The following is a 13,519-nucleotide window of genomic DNA, read 5'->3' on the forward strand; positions in this document are numbered from 1 at the left end:
TGTTGAATTTGTACCAAAAAGGGGGTGTGGGGGGGTGGGATGACATGCTAGACATTAATTAATGAATCAGCTTTAAGACTGGAAAAGGTTTTGGACTTCAGCCTTGTGGATAACATGTGTACTGGAAAAACAAATTATACATCTCTGACCCCAACCATCCAATAAAATGCTAACTTTGGAGCTAAAATCGCCTCTTTATTTATTTGTTCATACTCAAACCCAGCATTGTTGCAGAGGCTTAATTAGACTGTGAATTGTGCAATTTATCTCAAAGGACAATAGTTTGAAACAAAAACTATATTTCACTGGAGAATATTTAACCCGAGGGGAGAATAAATCATTTATAAGCTTATTTATGTGTTGTTTGCACAGACTATAAAGAAGAAAAGTGCTTCAGGCCCACACAGGTTTGTGGATGATAAGTTGTGTGACCTGCAGGCAAAGAAGAAAACAATACGTTCATTCTGTAAATGATATCTGAGCGTCCCTGAGACAATTCAAGGTCAAAAACTCATGGAGCCGCCAAATCAGTACAACACTGGTCTGCTATGCGGGACGTGTACTGTGAAGAACTTTTGTGCTGCTTTCAGCACGCGTCCTGTGAAGAAGATGCCGACGAAGATGTCAAGTCGGTGAGACAACAAGATTTTAGAGCTTTTTGGTAATAAGGGCCGTTGCCAGAGTCGATGTGCTGTAAACGAAAACCCGTGACTTCTGCAGCAGAATTTATACGGCATGTCCTGCACACCCCGCCTGAATGATCCACAACATTTTCCTGTTGTTGAATGCATCTGATACCACCTCCTGCTGCACACTGGACATATGAAAGGCAAGAATGTCCGGACCCAGTTTAACAGACCTTGAAAGTGGCTCAAGTCAGAATGGGCTTGGACCTCAAACCCAAGGGGCACTCGTCCTGGGACTTAAAGACGGATGAAGAATGACATACCTGTGTGTATTTCTGTGAGTACTACATGTGTTGGTGATTCAGTGATTACATGTCCAGTAAGTATAGTGTCCAGTGTGTAGCCGTCACCTGCCTCTCTTCCATCCCCCTCTCTTCACTCATGAGTCTTCACGGAGCCACCGCTTGCTCCCCGTTAAATAGATGAGGACAAGGCTTATTAATTCAACCAAAGTAGGCAGTCCTCACTCAAAAGGAAATGAAGCTCTATTAGAGAAGAACCAGTGAACTGTGCAGTCTTTTGTTTTCAGCTGGTGTAATCGGTGTAGCTTAATCACTTCTACATCCTGTAACTTCCTAACAACACTGGTAAGTTTTCATGCATCATCCTGATTAAGCTCAGGAGCTGCTTCTAGAGCAGGGGCGGATCCAAAGGGTGGGGCCAGGGGGGGCACTGTCCCTAGCTGAGTGCCCCCTCCAAAAACTTACTTTCAAAACTGTACTAATAAGAAAATTTGACAATTTGTTAAGAACTTTTATTTTCTAAGAAGGAACAATTTTCAAAAAATATTAAATATTGTGATTACTAAACCAGAAAATGTACATGAATTTTAGACATGTAATTGGCCCTTCTGTCTAAACTGTGGCCCCTTTATGGCCCTGGATTTAGAAGAATTCTAGATTGTCCAGAGCATATCACTTCATCTTACAGAATGCATAGCAGTGCACTCTATTTGCCAGACGCAATATGAAATTTTGCAAATCCCAGTCAGATGAAGTGTTAAGCAACCAACGGTTTGACCTTGAGGCGTTGTTTCAACTGCGACTGACGCCGAGTCAGATTTGTTTTACCAGATCACTTCCTCTAACTTTGAGGTTTTCAAACCAGATGGTTGGTATTTAATATATTTCTTTTGCCTCTGTTTTGCTCATACAGGAGTCATACCGAGTCAGCCTCTGCCTAACTACTTTCTCTGCTTTGAACTCAGGAACTCACAGATGTGGTCGGTGACTCAACATATGAAAAAGGTCTCATCAAATCCATTTCACAGCTAAGAAGTGTCCAGTTAAAAACTGTGCAGCCCAGCAGGACATTGTTTCAGAGGAAAGTTTCACACCATTAAAGGAATACTTTGACATTTGGGACAAAAATGTTCTTGCATATAGATAAGATCACTATCAGTCCTGACGTAGCTGTCCTGCGTTAATACTGCAGCTGTTAGCTTAGTTGAATTACTGGAAATGGGGAGGAGGCTATCTTAGCTTTGTCTGAGGGTAATAAACGTTTCCAACAGTCTCAAGGCTTTGCACACTGGGCAATTTATTTATTTATTTGTGCAATTAATCCACAAGTTATTAATACTTTTCGAACTTTATACAGTCAATGCCAGCTTCTACATTGGCAACAGAATTTTCACTTCGCCTATAGCTTTTATTTTTCTGACTTCTCAAAGGTTTCGCTTCCAACATGCACACATCAAACCAATCAGAATGTGTGTTGTTGAAGCAGAAGTAGTAAAAGAACAAGGTTTGTCGCTAGTTGTTACTCACAGTTACTTTTGTTTTTAAAAGAATATGATGAAGACGACTCCTGTCGAAAAAAGTAAATGTGCAAACGCTGGGACCTTCATCAAATCAAACACTTAACAAAAAACCAGGATCTTGGTACCAGCTGTTCTTCAAACTGTCTGAGTGGCTTCCTGAAATACGCCCTGAAGCACTGTGATCCAATTAAAACTCCAGAAACAAGAAGAGAAACTCATCAAGTTCTCCTCTCTTCATCAATATGGGGTGTGCACAGGTATTGTGTCTTTTCTTCTCATGGTGTTGATCCCATCTTTCTTTTACTGGGGCGCAATTTTTATTAGACTTTTGTATGTTCTAATTCGCATTGCACTTAAAGGTTCAGTGTGTAGAATTCCGATCCAAACAGTCCAAACAGCCTTCATAAAAACTCAAAAGATGTTCAGTTTGGACTAAAGTAAAATACATGACGACCTCCGTAGAGAGGACCTGCTCCCGATGTAAATATAAAGTTATTTAAATATATTGGGGCCATTCTAGAGTAAAGACAACAACAATTAGTACAATTTAGATGAAAACTAGTGAAAACATCAGGAGGATTATTTTAGATCCAATTTCTGCCCATAGATTCCTTTCACCTAAATCTTGCAGACAGGATTGTAAGTACAGGTATGCCAGCCACCAGTCATTTGATTCAGACTAAATGATTGGTTGTGTTTATTACAGTCCTGCAGGGGCCACAGACACCAGCTTTTTTCCCTTTTTTTCCCAGACGACTTTATGTATTGATGGCTATCGGGACCTGAAGCCTCTAAAATGACCATTTTACATTGTTCCAAACTGTTGTTTTTTGGCCCGGACACTTGTTGTCACACTTCATTTAGGACGAATAAAACAGTTTGCTGTGAGCACAAATGTGATGCAACATGGATTGTGTTATCTCCAGTGAAAGCAATGCTAGCAGTTCCCCCCCGTTATCAGCCTCTGTGCTCAGCTAAGCTAACACTTCCGGCTGGGACCTTATATGGAGATGGCAGATACGAGAGCGGTATCAGTTGTCTCGTCTTACTCACCATCCGGGAAGCAAATTAGAATTTTCCCCTCAAATGTCAAACTTCAGGATTTCCTCAGATAATACAACAAGGTGCGTGGCGTCATGGTGGCAGCACAAACTACAGTGCACATTTGTCCACTTCTTAATGCTGCCTCTTCCGCAGCTTAACTCCTCTACAGGCTCCTCCACCCTGCTGCATTGTCATATTGATGTTCAGATTGCTCTGACGGGTTCACATCCACCAAGCACTCATGTCCTGTTTCATTTTTTCCAATCCTCAGCAGGGGAAAGAAAGAATTGATATTCCAGCTCTGCACTTCAATTTCACAACATGGATTATCCCTGAAGCAACGCTGGCAATCTGAGAGCACCCAGGACATAAAGGCAGCGGCTACACAGCTCCTTCACTATCCACACCCAAAATACACTGGTTACTTCTGTGCCATTTATAGACATGCAGCATTAGAGAGTGCTTAACAGTACAATGGAACAGGTCTGCTTCTGCCTCACTCCTGCACGATGTATTCCATTGGAACTCAAAAGGAAAGCATATATCTAGGATTCTAATCATTGACATTGACTGACTGAGCGGTAATTGGACTATTGTGTGAGGAGCGTATTTGTTTTTATCATTTATTTGCCATATGGTCCAGCAAGTACGGGTGGAATAATTGCCCACAACGGTATCTCATTTGCACATTTTATTTAGCTGACAAATGGATAAAAATAGTAGTGCAAGGGAATTTGAATGTGCACAAGAATTATTTGCAAAGCTAATTAAGCTGGGTTGGAAATGAAACTGGTTGCATCTGTCACGACGTCTTTGACGTGTTAAATGCATATTAAAAGAAAAGCAAACACCTCAAGACAAAATTCTATAGATAATCATAAACATCTGCCACATTTCCCTCCAGTGATCCTGCATCTTTTCACATCAGATACTGCAGCATGTTCCGGGCAGATTATTGTTTTTGTTTTGTTTTTTATTCGAAATATTTGATCCAAAAAAACACGATGAGAAACTCAACTTATAACCCCCAAGTACTCCTGAGATGTTCTCTTTGGGAAATGGCTGCAAATTGCTGTTCTTACAAGCACCCCAGGGCCACTTTTATTGACTATGAAACAATGCTTTCACCAACACCCCCTCACCATCACAGATTTACAAGACAGCCATCCTCAGCTCCTTACTGTTTGTATGTGATGTGTGTGTGTAAGAGAGTGAGAGAGAGAGAGAGAGAGAGAGAGTGAGAGAGCGAGAGAGGATGTCTGAGCAAGTGTCACAGAGCGACCCAGCCTCCATTGGGGGGACTGTCAGTAAACATGCAGAATACAGACTAGAATCCGATGCAAACCAGCTTCTAAGTTATGCTGCTGCTGACCTTTGGTGGACTTTGGGAAGATGGATGCTGCCCAGGCTATCGATAGAAATTTCTGGCCTGCAGCAGCAACAGCATATTTCTTATGGTTTCCCAGCCCCTGCATGCTACCTCCGAATGAATAAGTAAGTAGGTTGGATGACAGAAGCGCACACACACTGTGCACATGCGGTCTTCAATGTATTTGTTTATGGGCCTATAGTCACTTGTGTGGAATCAATCAATTGAATTTCTTCTCTCTTGCTCTAAAAGTAATATTAGATCAATTAGTTTGGATTGCTTCGGAGTGAAAGGGACCTGCTTTTGAGTCCTCTACCTTTTTTTTTTGCGATCACACCAACGTGCAGCCTTGATCTACAGCTCCCTCTTCTCTCCGGCTGCAGGCAGATATCTCTCCGATGGCTCAGCCCTCTGTTTCAGCAGATATTGTTCTACCTCTCATCGCGATGCTGATTTATCAGCTCTCATTTATCAGGGCCCCAGTGCCGCCATTATTCTCGGTCCACGCGTCGCTGTGACACCGCGGCCGACCCGGATTGGGGAGGTGGGGTGGGGGGGGTTAGCTGAGAGGGCGGGGCGCACTGAGACGAAAATGATGAACGCTGTTACTTTCATAAGATGCATATCGGCCGAGCATGAGATTTCCAGCTTGTATACGAACGTTCAATGTCACTTTCTGCTGCCTGCGAGTGCTCGGGAGGCATTTCTCATCTCGCCGTGGTTTCTCTTGCATGAATGGTTGATGTGCTCTACAAAAGGACAAGTAATCATAAACCATGCGCACACATTTACACCCAGGGCCTGCTCTTTCTGCCTCTGTTTCTACACACCCCTGTTTATCCCCAGCACACAAATACACTCACATATTGCTCTTAACCTTCTTTATCCCGACCTGGAAATGACTGAATACAAACAATTACATTGTGCCCCTCCGCACCTTAAAGGAATGTTTTTGTTTTTTAAAATAATCTCCCTTGACATAAAATATGCAAAAATGGAGAGTGGAAGAAAGGGATTGCATGGAAATAGAGGGAAACAAAGGCTCCCCCGAGAGCCTTTAGATTTATTCCTGCTTTTAAACACTTGACATTCCATCACCCTCTTGTCATTAAGGCTTTATTTCCCTCGGCCACATCCACACAATAACTGGATAATTTCTTCCAATGAGAACAAATAAGTTACTGCGGTGTTGCTGCTGACTAGTGAGGGACTTCCGTGATCAGTGGCTAATAAATGTGCTGAAGGCGAGACGGCCCTCAGATCAATGTGCTGCTGATTGTACGATGGGGGTCGTTACACTGTTGTCTGTATGGAAGCAGAAACGAGGCCACGGGGTAGGCCAGTCTTTCCCGTCTGCTGCCTCTATTGTAGTCACCCATTTGTATGGATAGCCGAGGGGGAGAGTGACAAAAGTGACAAGCCATCAGCCACGCAGGAACAAAAACTCCACAGCGCAGTCGGTCCAAAGAACATCAGCTTTCTTTCACACATTGTCACCGAACGCTCGATGTGATGCGAGAGTGAACATTAATTCCAATATGTTTTAATCAGCCTATTATTTATTAGACATCTGTAAAATGCCAGTTATTACATGAATTACAGCTCATTATTGTAACATTGCGATGAATTACTGACCGAAAATCATCAGTCAGCTCTGACATATATGTCAGAGCTTCCCTGTGATGGCTTAAGTAGTGATAAACACGGCGATTATTAGCACCCGTTAATCCTTTTTTATTCTTCCGTTATCCCATGATATAACGGCCCACTAGTTCTTACTGGTGTTTCATGTTAATGTTATGTTGCCACGGTGACTCTCAAAAGGTGTAAAACAGATTTACACAAAGACTGGGCGATGCCAAATGAGTTTTTACCATGTGCCGACTAATCTCTTTTCAGGTCGTTGTTTTTTTACAAATGCCTTCTTCTCTTGATTTGACCCCTTACCCACAATTCTAAGTGGAGAGGGGCTTCAGAAGTAGGATGGTTTATACTGGGAACATCTCTCCACTGTGGTGCAGACATTTTTTTTTATTCGACAAGATGTGTCCTTTAGAAGTCCGAGCACAGACTCTCACTCAGGGGAGTTTTCAGAAGTGTCACATTGGGCCTTGATGCTCACCCGGAATCCCATTTGCATGTCTCTTGTGGATGGAAGAGATAAAAAAAAAAATACTATCCGGTTATTGCTGCTTTAGATGAAACCATCAATCAGAGGGGTTGATTTATATCGGTGTGCAGTCTGCACATTATCGAGCTTAATGACCTTTTATGTAGCATCCATGAACTACCTTTCTATTTTATTACAGCTATAATAACACCTTAATAACCCCCACACAGAAAGAACACACATATCTGTGGCTGCTCCACAGTTCCACAAAATTTCAAAAATATTTCTCTTTCCTTTCTTTTGTTTTCTGTTTGTCCACATATGTATTTTTAGCGCAGAAAATAGAACAGGAGGGACTAGCATCACAAAGAAGCATCCTGAACCGCAGCAGTGAGAGAACTGCCACACTCCACTTGTTTATAGCTCGGAAAAATTGTATCAGGGGCAAACAAATACGCAGACAGGCCAGATGCGACCCAATCCCACAGTGCCGGGACTCTGCTATAGCTGCACATTTATTTATAAAGAGCAACATTTATATTTTCTTAGGATATCAACGTTTACAGTATCTTCTTTATCAAGCTGTTTTGGTGCAATCTCCCTCACTCCATTCTCCTCATGTCTCAAGGAAAAGTGCTGCCAGTCACTTTTTCTTCCTGCATTATAAAGACTGTTTCCTCTGCAAAAAAAAAAAAAGCGGTACGACCATAAGACAGATGCAGACAGCAGTGCCAAAGCTATGAGCCCTATAAACTCCTCAGTTTATAAACAAGTAGAAAAACATGCCTGCCAAGACGGATAAATCATCCTCGTGGCTTTAAAGCCCCAAACACAGAACTCAGAAATCACTTTATTATCAGTATGCAGAACATACTGGTAGTGGTTTGGGTCAGGGACACAAACAACGACGGTGCGCCGGACAAAGAAACAACAATGCCAACATTCCTTTTTAATATTGCTGTTTGAGTAGAGTTGCTTGTGTCAGCTGCATAGTGACAGTCAAGAAATACAAATATGCAGTGGACACACTGTATATGCAGTACAAGTACACTATGTAGACAAAGATAGGTGCCAAAATATGAAATGCTTGGTTAAATGAACAAATGGAACTGTTTATTAATCTTTTAATTTCCTCCCCCGCCTCGGAAATTTATGGCATTGCTCGCATGATGTTATTAGACCTCATGATTCCCCTTTACATCCAGAATCCCTTGTTCAATTAGACAGGCCTCACTGTAATAATAACACAAATTCATTCTAATTAAGTGTGTAACATGGCAGCAGCAATGCCCGACATTAATACAGGACGTAGCAATTTCGACTCATTATTCCCATCTATCGACACGACAGCCAGGTCGCTCATTGTAGATGCAGCTCCACGTGTATGTTTATTGATTCCGCCTCAATTCTGCGTGGACTGCAAATTGCATCGTTGCAGCTGAAAATGTCCGTACACATTGTGCGTCGGCACTGAACTCCGCGGCCTGACGCGTTTTGGCTTCAGACACGCTGTGCAGCCTCTTTGAAAATACATCGATAACAAGGTACCCAAGGACTGAGACATCAATTGCATATGAGACCAAGATCAATAATTAATTTAATATAACACACCACAGTTTGAGATCTGTTACTGCCCATTAGCGTCTTAAATAGGAACCATAGAGATGTCATTAAGATACATTAGTCATGAAACAATGCTGCAAAGCCAATAATTCCATGGTTTAGAGTTGGCTGCTCGGGAGATACAGTCATTATACATTCATATGCAAAATAGTCTTTAAGAAAATCTTTTAACGTCATGATATGGTGAAGAATCCAAATTTGTAATAATAGCTCAAGCAGAATGGAAAGATTGAGAGATGTGAGTCAGACGTGTCGAGGAACTGCACAGTGATGGGGTAGCGTGACCTTGTTATCCCAGAGGTTCGATGTGAGCTTCAACACCATTAACGGCATGATACAGTGATCAATCACACCTTATAATAAGAGAGAGGTGAATCTCGTCTCAGTCCTTTACCTGATTCCCACTTTCATTCTCTCCTTCTCTTTTCTGACACGTTAAGCTGCTTTTATACTTTCATTGTTTTGTGGAGAGATTTTTCCTCAAAGTCGATATTTCTTATGCCACATTTTACGGAGGTCCTGCTGTCAGTTTGAGACCCGTCTTCAGTCGTACCATAGCTTCCATTAGCAGGTCAGTTACATTTTGTATTAATGTAATTGAGCTTGGAAGGAGAGATGACGGTAAATTTCAAAGAAAAAGGGATTATTCAAAGAGAACGGAAAAAAATGAGGGTGAATTATTAGGAGGTATACACTCTCCGCCAAGGCCCAACAGTCCGCTAATGAAACCAGATTTAGATTCACTACGTTTATTTGGATCTGGACCAAATTGCACACACTCATAAATATCAGTCCCCTGAACTTGACCTTTTTCCAACAAGATCCATGAATTATTATCTGAGAAATCAAGGAAAATGGTGAAAAATACCTTATCTCATCTCAAAATCCTGGCTCCGCCCCCTGATTTGGATCCACACCAAAATTTGAGTTGTGACTCCTCGACCTATAATGGTTCCTTCCACCAAGTTTCGAATTAAACCCTCCGGGAAATAAAGCCAACAAAACTGACCATAAATCCAACATACAGGGAGGGACACAGAACGTCCTTAACTGAGATGAAAAAAGAATCTCTCTCATAGCATGTACCTAACTTAAATATCTTCTCTAGGGAATTGACTGTTGACTCTTTCTATATTTTCACCACACAGATGTGACATATGATATGTATATTAAAGCTTAATGTATTTTACACAGAAGAAGAGGGAGAGACAAAGGATTACCTCTGTAATCATATAATCTCTTTTGACAAAATATCCACCAGCTCCAAAATGAGCCGTTGTACAACAACCACGGATAATCTTATCTCCAAGTGAATGCACACAGTAAAATTCCTTTAAGCACACACTAGGAATTTCATTTAATAAGGACGCTCCATGCATGACTGATCCTGGAATCGTTATCGAAAAATATTCAACAGGTAGCCATTAATATTTCCCTTTATTTATTTTGTTTACCTGTTGTTTGCATATGTATTTAATATGTGGTGAAGCTTCTGCTCTCTGTCCAGGCGCACAGAGGAAGATGGACCTGAGCCGAATAGTAATCGCCGCGGCTGATGAGCACGTTCGGAGGAGCACTGAACAACACGCAGCCGGTTCACTGGCCATCTATCATCATTGCTGGACTATTGAGCACAACCTTATCAAGGACGACATTCATGTTTACACATTGGAAATTACCTCGGATGAATATCTGATATGACTTTCTCTGGTGTATTACTCTGTACGCTTCGCTGATAATAAAGTGTTACTGCCACATATTACATAAGAGCAAACATTTTCTTTAACATAAAGCATCATTAAAAATCTAAAGACATCAGCTCAGTAAGATGGATTGTGTCTTAACAACAAAACACATTAGAGTTATGGTTAAAATATCTTTACTATATGGACCAATCTATACACTTCATATTGATTATCTAATGAACGTTGCTTATATGGACCTGCTTATATGGTTATATGGATCTAGTGACTGAATTACAGATGAAAGAGTGTTACCTTATATGACTTATTACTTATCACTTTACTCCCCAGAAGAGTTGAACTAAATAATAACATTAACAAAATGTTATTTCATACAGCCTATAAATTAACTGATACACAGTTGAATAATGTAAGAAATCATTGAATACCCAAACCAACATATTTTAAATATTATTTATAATCATTATTTAAAGAAAAATATATATTGTTAATTTCATTTTAGTGACAGAATGTCAACACCTTTGTTTAATAGGACTCAACATTGTTGTTGTAATGTCTAAAAACTTCTACAGAGTTCAACATGTTCTTCCTGCTGTTATTGGAAACATATCTGAACTGGCCGTGACCCCTGAACTTGCCCGTGGACTCACCTCCTCTGACTTTTCGCCTGCAAACTTCTGGGGCTCATCGGAGGTGTTCGTTAAAAGTTTCTCAAAAAACAATATTGGATAAACAACAATTTTAGATCCTTTAAAAAAAAATAAAGTAGCATCCCTATTATCCATAACAACACCTCAGCTCCAATTACAGCTTCATTTTGAGTCATAATAGCAGCAGCAAATGTCAACAGGATTTTGATTTCAAAGCAGAACTCAGACTTTTTCAGTTTTAGAGCTGCTACCGCATTAAGCAAAGTAAGCAATTTAGCTCCTCCGATAAATACTGAGCCACTCGAGGTTGCTGCTGTAAATAAATAATAAAACGGTAAACACTTCTTTAGTTTATGAAGGCTATGCTACCTGGCTCACTAGCTATAGGCTTGTTTGTTAGCTTATTATTAGCAAGAGAGGAATTGTTAATAGTGTTAACTAGCTTGTCGGCCAACCACGTAGCATAATTAGTTTGACCAAATAAGCTAAATAAATGAATTTGTTAATGGAGTTGATTGGATCTGAACTACTTTAAATTGTTATTGTTCCAGCAAATAGGAGAAAGTTTTGTATTTAGCGGCATTTGTTGAACTTGTTAAAAATATTTAGGGGGAAGTGAAAACACCACTGACATAAAAAATAACATGAAATAAGAACATTAGTGATATTGTGAAAATGTAAAACCAAACTTTAAAAAAAAAAGGCTTCTTAAATAAAGGATTCTATCATAAACGATAAACTAACATTTAGATTTAGATGCTTTATCGATTCATTTACACAATTCATAAATAAGGATAAATAAGAGAAATGCCCGGACATCAAGCCCTGGATACACTCTATTAACTAAATGGCATAATTGATGTGAGAATATGACTGGCTCCACTCCAGTAGTTGCCCTGCAGTGTTTGGCAGGAAAGAAGCCATTGTCTTCTGAGCGCTTAACTTGAATCTACCTCTGAGGTTTGATCATCCACCATATGAAGGAGGGGGTGGGTGTGGGGGTACCGGGGGCCCTTCAGCAGAGCTGATGTCCAATAGCAACACTCTGCATCTCTCAGCACCTAGGGACAGTATTAAGGTGAACACATTACTTTGTGTTTCAGACGCTGTGAAGGCTGGCAAGATGCGGAGGGACTGATTGGTGAAGAAAGGGGACCTTTGCATGTGTGTGGGTAGGGTGCGGTATGAAAAACCAACAGGAGCGTCTCTTTCTTGAGAGGACACCCACAGACTCCAGTGGGAGATGTTCTGACTGAGCTGCCTACAAAGCCGGAGGTGGAGTGAAGAAGAAGGGAAAGAAAAAAGCTAAATTATTTGCCCAAACTACAGAGGACAAACTGTGGGATACCGGGTGTTAAGGAATCCGTGCATATATCTCCTCAAAATAACCCAATTTAAACAGCATGGTGGTTCCCAGGGCCTCGCAGGCAAATTAGTGGGACACTCATCCCTGCATGGCAATGCTTACAGGGATGCTGCTCGGCATTCGATACACATAAAACAAGTTAACTTTAGTTTCAATGCCAGTTTTCACATTTTAACACAGTGGAGTCGAAAAAGCTCATTTTTATTTAGCTTTGTAAGATATGTGAAAAATATTTCTGCAGTGTTCTCATTATCAATTGCTTCAGGGTATAATATCATGCTCAAAATGTGTTTCAATTAAATGCAGTGCAGTAATTAAATATTATAGAAGGTGTTTATATCAACATTTACAGCATTGACTCTTGTAAATGCTGAAAACAATCAAGTTATGTTGTTAACATTTTGCCTGCAACCACAGACGAGCACATTAGAGAAGTCTATAGAGCTAAAAAAATACAAAACATAGATCTATAAATGGAAAGGTGCGTTTGCTGAGAAGGTCTTTCCTGCTTTATGAGGGCATTAATATTGCAGGTCTCTATAAAGCCACGTCTTTCTATAGGTGAGCAGAGAGGTGAAGAGGCACTGACCCACTTCAGTAATGAGGAACAATGAGTTCCATCCGAAAGCAAGTGAGGGAAGGGCTCCGACCACCCTGTGTGCACGGTCTATATCTTATTCATATAGATATTAACAATGTGCTGGAGTCCGGATAAAGACAACGATTAATATCGATATGTGGTCAAAGGAAGTGACTCCAGAGCAGTTGGCCAATTTGTGCTCTTCTGAAAGACTTTTGTAGAAAATACAAAAAAGCCTGATGATAAGTTGAGGCTCATTGGTCTCAGTTCTCGGAAACAAGTGAGTAATGCTTCATTTATCCAGTGTTCTTGTAAGCCTCCAACCCCCACCACATTCACCCACACGCACACAAATGCTCCGTCCCACCCAAGAAGTGGTACCGGCGATTAGAGCGGCATTAGCTGAGCACAGGGGAATTTCAGCCCTGGACTGCACCAGATTTATGATTAGCAGAGGCCCACGCACCAGTGACCCTCTTCAAGCTGGCCCTTTGTAAGGTTCCACCATAGATACGGTTAATGGATGAACACAATGAGCCTCAATGGCCTTGCGATGATGGATCTGGGGCATTGTGAAAAGCTCTACAGACAAACCAGGTATTTCAGATGCCTGTCACAGAAACTTA

Source organism: Paralichthys olivaceus, chromosome 16 (genome assembly GCF_024713975.1).
Source record: "Paralichthys olivaceus isolate ysfri-2021 chromosome 16, ASM2471397v2, whole genome shotgun sequence".
Taxonomy (NCBI): Eukaryota; Metazoa; Chordata; class Actinopteri; order Pleuronectiformes; family Paralichthyidae; genus Paralichthys; species Paralichthys olivaceus.